The sequence below is a fragment of the Talpa occidentalis genome, unplaced genomic scaffold (genome assembly GCF_014898055.3).
Source record: "Talpa occidentalis isolate TD23 unplaced genomic scaffold, MPIMG_talOcc4v2.1, whole genome shotgun sequence".
Taxonomy (NCBI): domain Eukaryota; kingdom Metazoa; phylum Chordata; class Mammalia; order Eulipotyphla; family Talpidae; genus Talpa; species Talpa occidentalis.
Window position 1 is genome coordinate 86,665,926 of NW_026555331.1, and position 18,369 is coordinate 86,684,294.

At 37.7% G+C, this 18,369-nt stretch overlaps 1 long non-coding RNA gene across 1 annotated transcript; it reads right to left on the reverse strand.

Moving 5' to 3' along the window:
• Nucleotides 1-9,206: 9,206 nt before the first annotated feature.
• On the reverse strand, nucleotides 9,207-18,360 carry LOC129145313 (uncharacterized). Its single transcript, XR_008550712.1, has 3 exons — nucleotides 18,305-18,360; nucleotides 16,620-16,723; nucleotides 9,207-9,292 (listed from the first exon to the last, which is right to left on the reverse strand). It is a non-coding gene; the product is annotated as an uncharacterized LOC129145313 (long non-coding RNA).
• Between the last annotated feature and the right edge of the window lie 9 nt (nucleotides 18,361-18,369).

Genomic DNA, 18,369 nt, shown 5'->3' on the forward strand with positions numbered 1-18,369 from the left:
TGGTCGTGGTGAATTATCTTATGGATACATTGTTGGATTCTGATAGCTAAAATTTTATTGAGCATTTTTGCATCAGTGTTCATTAGGGAGATTGGCCTATAGTTTTCCTTTTTTGTGTTGTCCTTATTCGGTTTTGGTATTAGTGTAATATTGGCTTCATAGAACGTGTTTGGTATTGTCCCTTCCTTCTCAATTTTTTGGAAGAGTTTGTGAAGGATAGGCACTAATTCGTCTCTGAATGTTTGGTAGAATTCATTTGTAAATCCATCAGGTCCTGGGCTTTTGTTTTGGGGAGGTTTTTAATTACCATTTCAATTTCGCTGCTTGTAATTGGTCTGTTTAGGTGTTCTATTTCTTCTTTATCTAGCTTTGGGTGATTGTAGAGTTGTAGGAATTTGTCCATCTCCTCTAGATTGTTGAACTTGTTTCCATATAACTGTTCATAGTAGTTACTGATTATTCTTTTGATTTCTGCTGTGTCCGTTGTGATTTCTCCTCTTTCATTTATGATTCTGTGTATTTGTGCTTTCTCCCTTTTTGTGAGCCTGGCTAGGGGTTTGTCTATTTTATTTATTTTTTCAAAGAACCAGCTCTTGGTTTCATTGATCTTTTGGATTGTTTTTTTAGTTTCAATTTCATTAATTTCTGCTTTGGTTTTATTATTTCTTTTCTTCTACTGGTTCTGGGGTTTTTTGTTGTTCTTTTTCTAGATCTTTGAGCTTCGAGATTAGGTTGTTTCTTTGAGTTCTTTCTTGTTTTTTGATGTGGGCTTCTATTGCTATATATTTTCCTCTTATTACTGCTTTTGCTGCATCCCATACATTTAGGATATTGGTGTCCTCCTTGTCATTCAATTCAAAGAATTTTTAATTTCTTCTTTGATCTCCTCGTTAGTCCAGTGGTCTTCCAGTAGTGTGGCTTTTAATCTCCATGAGGTAGGATAGTTCCTTGCCTTCTTTTTATGATTTATTTCTAGTTTGATGCCTTCGTGGTCAGAATAGATGGTTGGTATGATTTCAATCTTGGTGTATCTGTTGATGTTTGTCTTGTGCCCCAGTATGTGATCGATCCTGGAGAATGATCCGTGTGCGCTTGAGAAGAATGTGTACTCCGTTTTTTTTGGGTTTAGTGTTCTATAGATGTCTGTTAAGCCCAATTGCTCTAGGTCCTTATTTAGAGCTTTAGTTTCTTTACTTATTTTTTGTCTTGTTGATCTATCCATTGTTGATAGTGGTGTGTTGAAGTCTCCCACTACATATGTGTTTTCTCTGATGTCTGTTTTCAGAGAGGACAACAGTTGTCTGATATATTTTGGTGCTCTTTCGTTTGGTGAGTATATGTTAATGAGTGTTATTTCTTCTTGAAGTATTGTCCCCTTAATCATAATGTAGTGACCATTGGGGTCTCTTTTTTATTTTTTTGAGTTTGAAGTCTGTTTTATCTGATATAAGTATAGCTGTTCCTGCTTTCTTTTTTGGCCCATTTGCTTGTAGGATTGTTTTCCATCCTTTGACTTTGAGCCTATTTTTATCTTTTGTAGCTAAATGTGTTTCCTGGAGACAGCAAAAGGTTGGGTTTTGTTCTTAATCCAGGCTGCAACTCTGTGTCTTTTTATTGAAGAGTTTAGTCCATTTACATTTAGAGTTAATATTGATATGTTAGCAACTGTATTTGCCATTATGTTTGTCTTTCCTTTGATTTTATTTATTTATTCTTTTAATAACTTTTTTTTTTTTTGGTCTTCTTTCGTTGTTATTCGTCCCGCTGAGGTTCTGGCTTTAGGATTCCTTGTAGTATTTTTTGGAGTGGGGGTTTAGTCGCAATGAAATTCCGGAGTTTCTCTTTGTCTGGGAAGGTCCATATTCTTTCTTCATGGAGGAAAGAGAGCTTTGCGGGATAGAGTATTCTTGGTTGGCATCTGTTTTCTTGGAGTCTGTTGACTATGTCCCTCCACTCTCTCCTTGCCCGTAGTGTTTCTTCAGAGAAGTCTGATGTCAGCCTGATTGGTTTTCCTTTGAATGTTATCTGTTTCTTCCCTCTTGTCAGCTTCATTATTTTTTCCTTGTCCTGGATTCTTGGGAGCTTTACTATTATGTGTCTTGCTGTGTTTTTCCTTTCGTCGTGGAAGTTTGGTGTTCTTCTTGCTTCTTGTATATCAATTTTCAGCTCCTTCTTCTCATTTGGGAAGTTCTCTTCAATTATATCCATGAATATTTTCTCTGTTCCTACATCTCTCTCCTCTCCTTCTGGAATTCCTATAACTCTTATATTTCCTTTCCTCATGGAGTCAGATAGTTCCCGAAGTCTTTCTTCATTCTTTTTCCTTCGTACTTCTCTTTCCTTTTCTGTTTTGGTTCTTTTTATTTCTGTGTCTTCAAGATTACTTATTCGTTCTTCCATTTCATCTATTCTGCTTTCATTGCTTTTCCAGAGTTCTTTAGTTCCTCCATTAATTCTTTGATCTCCTGCATTTCTCTTACTTCCCTCTTTAGGGACTCAATTTCCTTCTTCTGATCTATCACTTTTTAATCATGGCAATTTTAAATTCTCTTTCTGAAGGCTCAGAAGTTCTTCCAAGTTGCTGTCGTTGCAATCTGGGGAGTGGTTTTCTTTTTGTGGTGTGCTTCTTTCCTGAGGAGTTTTTAGGTTGCGTGTGGTTCTTCTACTCCCTACTGTCTGTTTTCTAATTTGTCGTATGCGTTGGGACACTGTGTTGCTCGGACTGACTGACATCTTGGGTGAACTTCTCCGCTCCCCTCTGGCTCTTCCAGGAGCCATCTCTGTCTTCTGGGGGAGCTTTCTGCTGGTTTTAGGCAGTTTTTACTGAAGAAATGTCCCTGTTCTCAAATGGCGAAGCGGGATGCAGTCCCTGCGCCTCCGGTTTCAGGCACACTCTTCTGCGCACCCGGTCTGCCCCGGACGTGGGTGCCTGCTCCCTCTGTGGGCTCAGACTGCTGGTCGGAAGGGGCCTGGCGTGGAATAACTTCCCGGCTGGCCACTGGGTCCTCCAGAAACCTTCTGCCCTTTTCAAGCAGTCTTAAGAAATGTCCTGTTTTATAGGGTGTTAGTGACTTTTTTTTTCCTGGTCGCTAGGTGGCGCCAGAGATCTCTCCTATTGTCCTTGGGGGGCTGTTTTTCGCCTCCCCCACCCCGTGGGACAGAGAACAGAGCGGGAATGGTAGGGTACACCTCAACAGCTTTGGGGTGCTGTGTCTGCCTTGTGCCCCACCGTCGTGGAGAAACCACGCCCCGGATTTTCGTGCCCTGGGTCTCAGTTCAAAGCCCTCAGTTCCAGGACGCGGGCTGTAGCCCAGTTCAGTGGCGCGGGAATGGCGCCTTTTGCACCGCTCCCGTGCCTGGGCGCCTGGTTCCTGCTCACTCAGGGAGGGACCTTCACCTCCGTGAGGACCTCCGCGCGTCTCCCCGCAAGCCTAGGTCGTCTCCCCGCAAGCCTAGGTCGCAGGCGCGGGGACCTGGGCAGCCGCGATCCAGGTCTGCACTTGCTTTTCAAGCTCCCCGAGCGCGCCGCGTTTCCGCGCCAGCTTACCAGCAGCCCGGGCTGTGTGCGCGTCTCCCGGGGTCTTTGTTCTTCTCTAATGGCGCCCGGAGCCGTTCGCTCACCGCCGGCGGATCCTGCAGGGTTCGCCTCAGCTCCCGTTCACGGGGTGTGGTGGCTGCAATAGTTCCTTTCCACTCCCAGTCCCGCTTGCTGTGTCGTTTGTTCTTGTGGGCCGTTTTGGTTTGTTGTTTCCTCCTCTCTGCCGTTCGGAGAGTGCGGACTCTGTGGGCGGGGGAGGGGAGCAGGGTTCTGCGCTTCCTCCCTTCTAGTCCTCTTTTATGGCCACTTTCTTCTTCGGGCAGTTCGCTGGCGTCACCCGTTTATCTTCCGTGTCCCAGTTCTCACTGGGACCTGCCGCTTTTCCTCCCTATTCACTTTTTTTAATGGGAGATCTTACTCGCAGCGTCTCCTCGCCGCCATGTTGCTCCGCCCCCCTCCTCTTTTTTGTTTTTTTTAAAGATTTATTTATTTATTATTTATACAAGCACTGGGTACAGTCAGAAGCGCGGGAGGGTGAGAGAATCCACCAGAGCCAGAGAGGGGAGCAGAACAGGCAGACTGATGAAGTACACTGCTGGGGGGAGCAGCGGGCAGCAGGAGAGGTCTGCGCACCATGTGGGACCCTCCTCCGGTGGCCGGGAGCTGGGGATCGAACTGGCGCTGCAGAGGCTGCAGGCAGCTTCACAACCCAGCGCTCAACCGCTGCGCCACTGGGGAGGCCCGGCTTCTTTGGATTCTGAAGGTAACACATTCCATATTCTTTTTTTTTTTTTTTAAATAGTAAAGCTTTTTTTTTTTTTTTAAGATTTATTTATTTATTTATAAATACAAGCACTGGGTAGAGTAAGAAGCACGGGAGGGTGAGAGAATTCACCAGAGCCAGAGCAGGGAGCAGAACAGGCAGACTGACGAAGTACACTGCTGAGGGGAGCAGCGGGCAGCAGGAGAGGTCTGCGCGCCATGTGGGACCCTTGCCTGGCGGCCGGGGATGGAACTGGCGCTGCAGAGCCTGTGGGCAGCTTCGCAACCCAGTGTTCAACCGCTGCGCCACCGGAGAGGCCCACATATACCATATGCTAAGAATACTGTTTTGACCCTTATACCAGATAGAATGCAATGTTTTGGTGGAGGGCAGGGGGAGGGCAGTTTCAAATGGGAAAAAACTTTGCAACAATTCCAAACCACAATGCAAGGAGCTCTACTTCTTGGGCCATGGAACCAGTAGACGTCATGATATTGGAAATGTCAATGGTGGGGAAAGATGCAATATGGGACTTACAGTAAGCCCCCGTAAGAAATTACAACAGTGACTCATGCGACTCTGGAGGAAGGAAAGAATTGTGTGACTTTTGAGAAATAACTCCTGGCGTGTTACTGGGTCCTGAATAAAACAGAGCTCTTACTATGGGATGTAAAGATACCAGATATCCAAACACCCCCCATTATTAGATAAATCTTATCAGCCACACTAAGTCATAAAGTTGAACAGACCTAGCAGAAACCCCTTTATAAAACAGAAACTGCATTTAGAAGTTAGCATCTGAGTAGGTCCACAGGGCATGAGTAAGCTGCAAGAGCCCAATGTCACCTAATAGGATTTTACCAACACCCCTTCCCATACTTGCCTGTGTGGAATATGTACAGAGTGTGGTTCTGTACGACCAGCTGAAAAAGGGGACCAGAGGTTAGCGTACATATGGATTGACACAAGCTAGGAGTGAAAATGGAAAATGGATGACAACTACATCATAGCCATATTCAAGGGTGCCCATGAAAGACATTTAAAAGGGAAAATCCAATAGAACTAATAAAAGTTGTACACCAAGTCATCTACTTTGTGTGAAAAGAAAAGTGCCAGAGTAAGTACATAAACATACTACCATCCTCGTCCAAGTCAACATCATCTTTCTCATGAACTCTTTCAATAATTTCCTAGCTGATCTCCCTACATCAACCTTTGACCTTTCAGCATTTTTTCAACATAGCTGTTTGAGCGAAGCGGTTACAACACTGAACTCCTTAGCTCAAAATACACCAATGTCTTTCACAACATTTGGAGTAAAAGTGAAAATTATTACAGTGGCCCACAGGTCCTACACGATTTGATTTTAACTTCCTGTCTGATCTTATATTCTAGTACTGGAATCTTTACTAATTCACTCCATCTACACCAAACATGTGTAATCACAGGACCTTTCTATTAATTACTTCTTTTGTCCAGAATGCTGACAACATGGAGCTGACAAACCTTCATGCACATATTTTAAAACTTCACTCTTTAATATAATTAACATCATTCCTCTGATTGATTTTTTCTAACATTTCATCTGTGAAAATGACAGGTTCACTTAAGGCACAATGTTAATGACAATATGAAGAAGCCACAGTTAAAAGAGTAACAACAGAAGTGGAGCTTAAAAGCATCTGATGTTCCCCATTAGAAAAGGCACTGAGAATGAGGCATTAGACATTATAAATTAATTAAAATAAGAAAAAGTATATGTTTCTGTATTCTTATTAAGGTATAATTTACATACAATAATACTGTGTTTGATACAGTGTTTGATTCAACTAGTTTTAACAATTATGTACATTCATGTAACAACAGATAAAACAAGACAAAGAACATTTTCAGCACAGAAAATTTTCTAATAGTTTATTCTAGCAATCATTGTTTTGATTTCTACCTACATAGATTTATTTTGCCTGCTCCGTGATATCCCAGAGTAGATCTTATTTTCATGTCTGGATTATTTTGGTGAACATAACTTTTAACATTCATCCACCTATTATTTCACTAATATTTTACTTTTTATTGCCAACTAATATACCATCCTATTCTTATGCTGCCAGCAATTCATTTATTCATTCGCCATATGATAAGCAGTAGTGCTATTTCAGTTTTAGACCACTGTATAATGTTGCTATGCATAATCTTGTCCATTTCTTTCTGTAGCCATATGTTTTCTTAGATAAATACTATGAGTAGAATTTGGGTTTTATGGTCAAACTTCAATAAGAGATTTATAAAGTGGTTGTACCATTTCAAATTCTTTTTTAAAAAGATTTATTTATGCATACAAGAACTGGGGTACAGGTCAGAAGTACAGGAAGTGAAAGGATTCACCAGAGATAGAGTGGGGAACAGAACAGGCAGACTGACTGAAATACACTGCTGAGGGGAGCAGTGGGTGAATCAGGAGAGGTCTGCTGCGCCATGTGGGACACCCCCCTAGGTGGGGACCAAACTCGTGCTCCAGTGGTTGTGGACTGCTTCATAGTGCTGAGACTTAACACCTTGTGCCACCAGGGTGACTTCCATTTTAAATTTTAACAACACATCACAGTTATAGTAGCTCTACAGCTTGTCCACTATCTGGTACTGTTGGTCTTTTTAATTTTAATAATTTTGGTGAGTATGAAACAATATCTAGCTGTGGTTTTAGTTTTGCATATACTTGATAACTAATGATTTTGAGCTGGAGGTGTTTTTGGCCACTCTTGTATGTTTTATTATATCTTCTGTGTAAAAGCTACTCAAATATTTTGACAATTTTAAAAACTTGGACTGCTTTCTTCATTTATGCTCTAGACATTAGTCCTATTTTTCCAGTCTATGGCATGGAACTTCATTCCTTTAACAGATTATTTTGATATCCAGAAATTCAAAATTTTGTTGAAGTCCAATTTACCTATTTTTATCTTTTATGATAGCATTTTATGGTTCTTTCTAACAAATCTTTGCCTGTCACAGGTCACAAAGATACTACATTATGTTTTTTACTGGATATTGTATCGTTTTGAGCTTTTACATTTAGGTCTATACTGTATCTTAAATTAATTTTTATATATGGAAAGAAGAAAAGCTGATTTTTTTAACCTATGGATAGTCAATAGTTCTGTCAGTATTTGCCAAAAAGATTACTTTCTTCTTGACCATTAAAATAAAATTAGCAGGCCTCCCTGTTGGCTCAAGGGGTTAAGTACAGTACTGTGAAGGTATCTGCAGCCTCTGCAGCATGAGTTCGATCTCTGGCCACCCAGGGATCTACCCACATGGTGCAATAGACGTCTCCTGTCTCACCTGCTGCTCTCCTCAGCAGTGTATTTCAGTCAGTCTGCCTGTTCTGTTCCCTACTCTGTCTCTGGTCAATCCTCTCACCCCCACACCTCTAGCCTGTACCCCAGTTCTTGTATGCATAAATAAATCTTTAAAAAAATAAAATTAGCAACCTTAGTTTAAAAAAAAGTAAATTTATGATACATACATAAGTATAGTTATGGACCCACTATTTCATTTAATTAAGCAATTTGTTTATTCTTATACAATGACGTATAGTCTTGATTGTTTTCAATCTTTGCCAAGGAGCTCACGCGTGTGTTGAGACACACCTTCAGCACTCAGGCAGCTTACAACTTATCATTAGTCTTCACTTCCTGTTGCTATTTCTTTTCTGAAGAATGTCAAGCAAGGACCTTTTCAGGTCTTTCCTGAGCATGTGTACAGTTTTGAGTAAGTGTGCATTCTTCCAAATTCCAAGGAATCTGGGCTATTAAAAGCCCTTACAGACTACTCATTTCCCAGTCTGTCTCTCCAAGTTTTTGGTTATTCTGTTGTTTTCCCTGTTACTTACGACTTCAGTCAGCAATACAAAGATATTAGTCTCTGAATATTTCCTACAAATGCCCCCTAAAAATCAGCGTTAGCACTGTGCCAGTTCTAAGTGAGGTGAAATAAAGACAAGCATTTTGTGATAGTCTTCCAGGTAGGCATCAGACAGGTCAGAACAAATAATCAGAATTCCTTCTGAGTGAGGTACTTTCTGCTTCCTATAGTACCATAAATGCAAGCTGTTATTTTCAAGGGTTTCTGCTAAACTAGGTAGTAGGGGATGGGACTAAGTTAAAATGCCACAAAGTTCACTATCCTTGCTAAGAATCAGCATTTTTTCTTAGTGAATGCTACTTATTTGCTACAAATCTTTGGTTTCTTTCCAGAGTTCAAGAACAAAAGTTGATTTTGACACTTTTAGCCTTTTTTTTTGTTGTTGTTGTTGTTGCTTTTATGGAGAGACAGAATTTGGGGTGCCTTACTTTGCCATTTTAGAGATCATTCCCATCCTTTTACTTTTAATCTATCTGTGTTTCTTTACTTAGTGTTTTATAAACAGTTTAAAGTTTGGTCCTTTTAAAATGCAATTTAATAATCTCTGCCTTTAATTAGACAATTTAGTCCATGTATAATTACTGTAATTTTCAGCATAGGTGAATTTTTTTTTGTATTGTTATTTGCTTTTTATTGATTCCATTCATTTTTTATTATGATGTTCTTTCTCCCCAACCATGTTTTTGAAGGATCAAGTAATTTTCAGTATTATATTTCATTTCAACTTCTATTATTTTTAGTGATTTCATGAGAATATTCACACTTAACTTAGCTCAGACTACCTTCGGATGATGTTATACTCTACACATCCAAAAAAACTAACAAAATAATCCCATTTATCCTTTATCTGTCCGTTGTTCCCTGTTTGTAATGCATCTTCTATATTTCCTATAAATCCCATAATAATTATTTTTGCTTCAATGAAGTCTTTTAAGGATTCAAAGATTTTGTAAAGATATTTTTTAAATAAACTTACCCTAATATTTTCCTTTACTGGTCCTCTTCATTTCTTTCTGAAGCTCTGACCTTTCATCTCTCTTTGGCCTGATGAAATTCTCTTGGCATATCTAGTAATGAAATTCCATAAGAGAATAATTTTTTCAGGTTTTCTATACCTGAATATTCTTTATTTCATTTATGAAGCATGTTTTTTGGTGGGATATACATATAATTTCTTACTTGAGATTTTCTACTTCTTTAAGCATGTATTCTAAAATCATGTCTTATCTAATCCAACCAGGCTGTTACCTAATCTAAGGTCGCCAAAGTTTCCTCTTATGGTTTCTTATGGAATATTTATAGTATTAACTTTTAATATGTATACGATCCATTTTTGGGTTAATTTTGTACATTATGGAGTTGTGGACTAACTTTAGCATTTATACATATAAAATATTCCAGCATTATTTATAGGAAAAAATTGTTTTCCTCTTGAAATACCATAAAATCTCTAACAAAAATCACTTGATTACATATATGTAAGCCTATCTCTGGACTTTATTCTGTTCCATTTTGTCATGAATAATTATTTTATTTTTTTAATTGAGGCAATACTGGTTTATAATACCTAATATGATTCAAAGGTATAGGTTTACACCTCTTCAGATCTATGTTACAACATAACACCTACCACCAAAGTACCCATAATCTTCCACCATAATCCATTGGGCTCCCTTGTCCTCAGGTAGCCTTAATTCGACAGTCAGATTTCTAGCATCTATTATTGGTGTGGTTTTGTCTGACCCTTCATTTTGTCTTTATTCCACATATAAGTGAAACCACAAGGTTTCTGTCTTAATCCTCTGACTTATTTCCCTTAGCATTACCCCTCCAGTTCCATCCCCTATAGAAAACAATATGGAGGTTTCTCAAAATATTAAAAATAGATCTACTTATGATGCAGCAGTTCCACTCCTCAGTAACTATCCAAAGAATTCAAAATCACTAATTTGAGGGAATATATGCACTCCCATGTTCACTGCAGCATTCTTCATAACAGCCAAGTTATGGAAATAATTTTATTTTTTAATGTTATTGTAGTGGAAATTATTTAAATTTTATCTTTAGGTATTGTTAGTAGTATAAAGAAGTATAGTAGGTTTTTATATAATGACTTTCTAACCTATGGTGTTGCAAAATCCACTCCTTACTTCCAGCAATTATTTTTTAGATTTCTTAGAATTATCTTCTACACAATTAGAAGGTACCTTCTATACCTTTCTTAATAATTACCTTCTATACAATTAGAGACTTTTTTGCTTCTTTTCAACAACCTTTATGCTTTTTTTTTTCCTTTATTTTATTGTATTGGCTATGACATCAAGTCTTTCACATAAAGTGGTTTATTAGCTAGAAGACTTTTAATAGATACTCCTTATCACATTAAATTTTATTTCAGGTTTAGAAGACTTTTTTTAAATGGTAAAATGGCTGTTGAATTTTGTCAAATGCCTTTTCTGAATCTAATTTAAAGAATCATGAATTGGTATTGCAACAAGAACAGACACACAGACCAATGGAACCGAATAGAAAATCCAGAAATAAACCCACATATTGATGAACAACTAATCTTTGACAAAGAAGCAAAGAATATGCAATGGAGCAAAGAAAGTTTGTTCAATAAATGGTGCTGGGAAAACTGAGTTGCTACATGAAAAAGAACGAAGCTTGACTACTACCTCACACCATGCATAAAACCCAACTCAAAATGGATTAAAGAACTAGACATGAGACCTGAAACCATAAAATATATAGAAGGAAATATAGGTGAAACACTACATGACATACACCTCAGCAACATCTTTAATGACTCATTACCCAAAGCAGTGATAGCGAAGGCAAAGATAAACAGCTGGCACTACATCAAATTTTAAAGAGCTTCTGTATAGCAAAAGAGACAGTAACCAAAACAAAGAGACACCCCACCAACTGGGAGAAAATTTTTCCACACAACACTAATGATAAAGGACTGATTACAAAAATCTACAAAGAGCTGACAAGACTCAACAAAAACAAAGTAAATAATCCAGTCAAAAAATGGGTAGAAGAGCTAAAAAGAAACTTCTCCGAAGAGGAAATGCAAATGGCCAACAGGCATATGAAAAAATGTTCAACATCACTTGTAATCAGGGAAATGCAAATCAAAACTACAATGAGATACCATCTTTCACCAGTGAGAATGGCACATATTAAAAAAAACTATTAACAACAAATATTGGCAAGAATGTGGAGAAAACGGAATTCTCCTGCATCGCTGGTGGGAGTGCAAACTGGTCCAACTACTATGGAAAGCTGTGTGGAGATTCCTCAATCTGCTAAAGATGGAGCTTCCATATGATCCAGCAATTTCACAACTAGGTATTTACCCAGTAGACACAGAATCATTAATTCAAAAGGGTACCTGAACCCCGATGTTCATAGCAGCACTATTTACAATAGCTAATGAAAAATGATGTAAAAAATATATTAAAAAATAAAAAAGACTCATGATTTTTCTTTTTAACCTTTATACTGCTTTAATCAATTTTTAGTTTAACTTACATTCTTGTAATGAAACACATTTGGTCAGAATAAATTCTCCCTTTAATGTTTTTTTCCTTTTTTTTTTTAATTCATTTATAAATTTTCTTACATTGTTAATTTTTGGACAGTATTTGATTTCTCCCCTCAGATGTAGTACACATAGTTCTCCCACCACTACAGCACACATGATCCATCACCAGTTTAATTTTTTGTTTAAAAAAAGGATGTTTGTGCCTTTGTTCACAAAGAAATTTAGACTGTTTTATTATGTTATCTTCAAAAAATGAGTTGAGAAGTAATCCTTCCCCTTTTACGTTTGCTAAGATTTAAAAAAAAAGTCATTTCTTCCTTAACTACCAAAAATATTTAGGAAATGATAGAAATCAACAGAAAATGCATGTAGACTTGGATTTTTCTTTGGAACAAGATTTGTTTTAACTGAGAATTGTATTAGTTACAATTAACTTCAAGTTTTCAAGCTATCTTTTTTTCTTCAGTGAATGTGCTAGTGTCTATCTTTCCAGGAATTCATTTAATTTATAAAGTTTAACTTATCAGTATAAATTTGTTTGTAGCATTCCCCTGTTATCACTATAATGTCTATAGAAAATGTAATGGTGCTTCTGCCTTAAATTTCAGTATCAATGATTGTTTACTCTTTCATTGTAATCAGTCCAACTGATGGTCTTCAATTTTATTGATCTTTTTAAAGTACCAGATTTTGGTTTCATTGTTTTTCACTAATATTTTCCTGCTTCTAGTTCACTGATTTCTGCTTTTTTTTCCCTATCTTTTGTATATTTGGGGTTTTTTCTTTTTTCCCCTAGTTTAAGATGGATGGCTTCATAATTGATTTGAGGTGTTTCATCTTTTCTAACATAAATATTTAACGATATATAGTTATCCTTATAATTTCTTCTTTGACAACTTGGTTGCTTGATATATATTGTTTATTCTTTAACTATACAGAGAATTTCCAAATATCTTTAGTTTTGATTTCTAGTTTGGTTCTGTTGTGGCCAAAGAAAATATGTTTGATTTTGATCCTCTTAAGTTTACTGAGACTAATTTTATAGTTAGCCTTTGTAAAATCTATTTCATACTAAAGAATGTATATTTTTTAGTTGTTGAATAGACTTCTATAAATAAGAATTAGGTCGATTATTTGATCAACTTGTTTGAGTCTTCTATATAACTACTGATTGTCTACCTACCTGTTATATCAAGAGCAATGTGTTGAAATCTAGGAGCATAATTGTGGATTTCTCTATTTATCCTTTAGTTAGTTTTTGCTTCATACTTGAAAATCTTTTATCAGGCACATACACATTTATGACTTTAAGTCTCTGCTAAATTGACCCCTTTATCATTATGAAATGTTTCTCTTTAACAACAGTTTGCTTTCCAAACTCTACATTGGTTAATATAGCCAACTCCACCTTTTCTAAAATTTGTGACTGAATATCTTTCTCCATCAACATACTTTCCATCTGTGTTTTTATATTTAAGGTGAGTTTCATTAGATAGCAAAAGTTGCACTTTGCTCTTTTAAAAAAGTCTGATCTGACAAGTTCTGCCTTTTATTCAGGTATTTCAGCCATCTGCATTTAATGTGATTATCAACCCATCTACCATCTTGATCTTTACATTTTATTTGCCTCCATCTGTTTGCTTATTTTTTCCCCCTTCTTTCTCTTCTTTTGGAATATTTTTCTTTCTTCAATTTCCACTAATGTTTTATTAGTTAAATCTGCTTTTTAGTTTTGCATCTGCTTTATGGGTTTACAACACATATCCTTTATTATACTTTATGTTTGGGTAGTAATATACTATTTCATGTATAGCATAAAAACATTTTGACAATATATTTCCATTTCCCCATTCTTTTGTGCTAGTATTGTTATGTATTTTACTGCTACATATGATATAAATGTTAAAATACATCCACATTGATTTTGCTTTAAAGAGTCAATTATCTTTGAAAGAAATTTTAAAAATAAAAGTTTTTAAAAATGTATCATTTGTTTCTAATTCTTGAACTCTTCATTTCTCTGTATAGATTTAAATTTCCATCTGGCATCGTTTTCCTTTTGCACCTATCTTTAATGTTTCTTTTAGTGCAATTCCAGCAACAACATGAATTCTCTTGTCTGTCTTAATTTGCCTTTGACTATATATATATATTTTTTTTTTAAAGATTTATTTATTTATTTATACAAGCACTGGGTACAGTCAGTAGCGCGGGAGGGTGAGAGAATTCACCAGAGCCAGAGAGGGGAGCAGAACAGACAGACCGATGAAATACACTGCTGTGGGGAGCAGCAGGCGGCAGGAGAGGTCTGCGCACCATGTGGGACCCTTGCCCGGCGGCCGGGGATCTAACCGGTGCTGCACAGGCTGGGGGCAGCTTCACAGCCCAGCGCTCAACCACTGCGCCACCAGGGAGGCCCTGGCTATATATTTTTAATGGGAATATATAGTTCCTGGTTGACAGTGTTTTTTCAACCATAAAAGATGTCACTCTGTTGTTTCCTGCCTTAAATAGTTCCACCTAGAAATTGGCTCATCTTTTTCTGTAGATTATGGGGGCTTTTCCTGACTTCTTTTTTTATTTTCTGATTATTACTGGCTTTCATCATTTTCATTATGATACACATTGGTGTGATTTTCTTTATGTTTGTTTTGCATGGGCTGCAAGGAATTTTATGAATTTGTGAGTATAAAGGTTTTCTTAAACTACATATATTTTCTTAAAATATTGGAAATATTCCAGCTATTATTTCTTTACACACATTTTTTGGCTCTCTTTTCCTGGAACGTCAATACATACTTAATACTGTTCACAATTATTTAAAAATTTCTTTTGTCTTTCTGCCTCACTTCAGAGATTTTCCTTTGCTGTGCTTTCAAGATCACAGATATTCACTTCTGCACAATCTAATACGTTTTCAGTTTATTTTTCATTTCAGATACTACAATTTTTTTGTATCTTTCATTTCTCTACATATTGTATATATGTTTCCCCCTACTTTATTGATATTATGGAGTATTTATAATAGCTGTCCTAAAAACTTTGTTGCTGGAGCCATCATTTATAATTTCTAGTTCTATTTTTAGCGGATTGATTTCGATTTTTTATTTTTTGATTTTTGAGTTTTCAGTTTGTTAAGATTTAGATTTTCCTTCTTCATATAACTGGCAATTTTTATTAGATTTTTAATGTGTATTTTATGCTGTGGGTTGTAAAATTTTGTTATATTATTTTAAATAATATTGAAATGTGTCCTGACAGTTAAGTTACTTGGAATCATCTCCCTATGAGGTCTACTATTAAAGTTTGTTAAGGTCAAAACAAACTATGTTGTAGGACTAATTTTTGCTCTAACATAACTTTTTTTAAAGATTTATTTTATTTATTTATGCATACAAGAACTGGGGACTAGGCCAGAGGTACAAGGGATTCTAGGCCAAAGGTGAGAGGATGCACCAGAGACAGTGTAGGGAGCAGAACAGGAGGATCCACCGAAATATACTGCTGAGGGAGGCAGTGGGCAAGACAGGAGAGGTCTGCTGCATCATGTGGGTCAGCTTCCTGGTCAGGGATCGAACTCATGCCACAGTGGCTGGTTTGGCTGGTTTGATAGCGCTGAGACTTTAACCCCTGTGCACCAGGGAGGCCCTCAACATAATTCTTTAGATTCTACTGAATGGGGCATCCCCTAGTTGCGCAGGCAGTTAAGCACCACGCTGTGAAGCTGTCCCCAGCCTCAGCCTCTGCAGTGCCGGTTCGATCCCAGCCAGCCAGTGAGGGTCCCACATGGCGCAGCAGACCTCTCCTGTCTTGCCCGCTGCTCCCCTCAGCAGTGTATTTCGTCAGTCTGCCTGTTCTATTCCCCGCTCTGTCTCTGGTGAATCCTCTCACTCTCCCACGCATTTGGCCTGTACCCTGGTTCTTGTATAAATAAATAAATAAATCTTAAAAAAAAAAGGCTTAAAAAAAAAGATTCTACTGAATGTCCTTTGTATAGTGGAGGACTTTGCTTCTAGCGGTTTAGAATACAAACCATTTCTCCAATGTGAGCTCCAGATTTTTTCTTACCACTATTCCAGTGGTTCTTAGATCTATGTGAGATCTAAGTCTTACATAGATCAGTATGCAGCCACCGTCTTAGCAATTCTCTGCAAAACTCCAAAGTTGCCTCTCAGAGCAACTCCCTGTTGTTGGCACTCTGTCTTACAAATTATAGCTACCTTCACATCCCTGATTTCTGATCATCACCTCTTTAATTTGGGGAGACTGCTGGGCCCTGTTTGAGTTCCCCTTCCCCTGAGCCCTTGCTGGAAACTGCCTCTAGGCAGTAAACTGTGGAAGGTAGGGCTAACTTTGTTTCTTTTTTCACAGAGTTCAGAGTTCTACTTTGCCTTCTATTCAATGCTTCATGTCCACTGTATCATGTATTTTGCCTAGTTTTTTCTTGTTTTCTCTACCATTCCATCACTATCATGTGCAGAAATTGCCCAAGGGTATAATCTTTAACTGGGGCAAAAGTAAACTGAAGTGTCTAGTAAGGCCAAAGCATTTATTTTTCATTTTCGGGATTTGATGAAACATTGTTATGGTTATTTTGATATTTATTTTTAAACAGCTTTGCTAAAAGATATCTAACTTAGGCCAAATGCAATTATGCTTCTAATAACAGATATGAGTGATATTAGAAGGCTTAATTAGCTAACCAAATCAAAACACTTTCTAAATTAACTAAAAGAAAGGAATGCCATGCTTAACTTCAGGTATCAAAAAGAGAACAGATGGTTTCATAACATTCACTCTTATACAGATGAACTATTTCAAAAAAGAAAGAAATCACTTACTTTACAAGTAGTCATCACAGGTAACTTGATGTTCCAGGTCAATGTGAACTGCTTCTCCAATTAGAAAGGAGGAGGAGCACGGTGAGACAGGACAAAGGCTGCAACTGAAAGTGTGAAGAAATCTCTACTTTCCACAGGAGCAAAATTGCATAAACATCACAATAATTTCACTTCTGTCTGAAGATAAAAAAGAGGCCTGCTTCAATTTTCTTCATTGCCATTTTTCATTTCTCTGATTTTACTATAACAGCATATAAGCGTTCTGTAATAGGAGTTGGCCCAAATAAAAAGGTTACCATAAAAAGTAATCTCTTACATAAAGTGGTTAGTTGTCATAAGATACAAATTCTCAAATTGATAAATTATACCTCTATACTTAGAACTTGTGCAGGTAAATTCTACTTCATGATAGAAACTGACACTATGAAATACATGACTATTGAAAAGGGAATGAGAATATCACACACACACATAAATATTTCCCTTTTGCTCAGGAAGAAAATGCTATAAATTTTTGGTGTTGATCAGCCAGCAATCTGCTTTTATTTATACGAGAATGGGGGAAAGGGTAGCAAAATATAGTGGTAGGTATCCTCTCCTTTAACTTTAGAAGTAGCAGGAAACTTGTCGGTAATAGAGTAAGACTTTTCCACCATTAGTGGTGATGGAGATTTTTATGTCCAAAAGTAATTCCAAACCCCACATTCTGTAAACTGTCTCCATTCCATCCAGACACACTTTGAGACCAAGGACTCATAGATATTTACTTTTAACTTGGTTTTCCATTATTTCCAACTTTTGTTAAAGAATGGCATTTTCTAATTATAGTAGAGATTTTTAAGATGGCCCAATTCAGCTTGCATCATATCATGTTACACTATAGCAGTTTGTAAATCTACCTCTGCTTTTTCCATATTATCTGCCAATTTTTAACCCGTGGGGCAAATGCTTCAAGTTTACCTTAATCTTCTCTTTACCTACATTAATAGGTTGTAAAACAGTTTAAGATGAACCTCAAAAAGCTCATCTGGATCCACCCCATCCTCAGGCTTTACAATTCTATAAGACAGCAAATGTTCTTACTGTGGTAAACAAGCAAAGGTCACCCTTCCTCTCTCGCTATACTGGGAATGACACATCCGATACTGAGAACTGGGACAATTAGGAATTCTGGGGGGAAACTACCCTAAGAACGTTCTGTATTGAGCTTTGTTAACACATCGTCGTAGGGAAAGTACAGGGCTGGGCCGCCATCAGACTCTGGATTCAAATCCCAGTTCCACATTTGCTAACTGAGAGACCAGGAGACCGCTCTGAGACTTGCTTTCCTTATCTGTAGCTCAGGGGAAAGAAAAATACCTGCTTTAAGGGCTGTGGGAGAGATGAAGTGAGGTTATGCCTGGCATGTAATACCAAATGTTAAGTGAGTCTGTGGTGGGGGGGAGCGAGGGAGAGAGAGAAAGAGAAATTGTGTGTGTGTTGACATGTCCCTGACTCACTTGACAGCACTCACGAGACAGGGCGAGAGCTGGGCTAAGTGGCAGAGGATGGTGCCAGGGAGTTCTTTAATCAGTCATTATTTTCATTAGGCTGTTTTCCCATCTCGGCCTTGTAGGGCGGACTGTAGTGTGTCTTGCATAAGCCTGCTCTAGGAGCTTGAGAGCTTGAGTCTATTCCACAATTACCTGAGCCCCGTGAAACCGCGGCAAAGCCATGGCCTCCTCCTGGCGCAAAGCGAACTTCCTCAGGG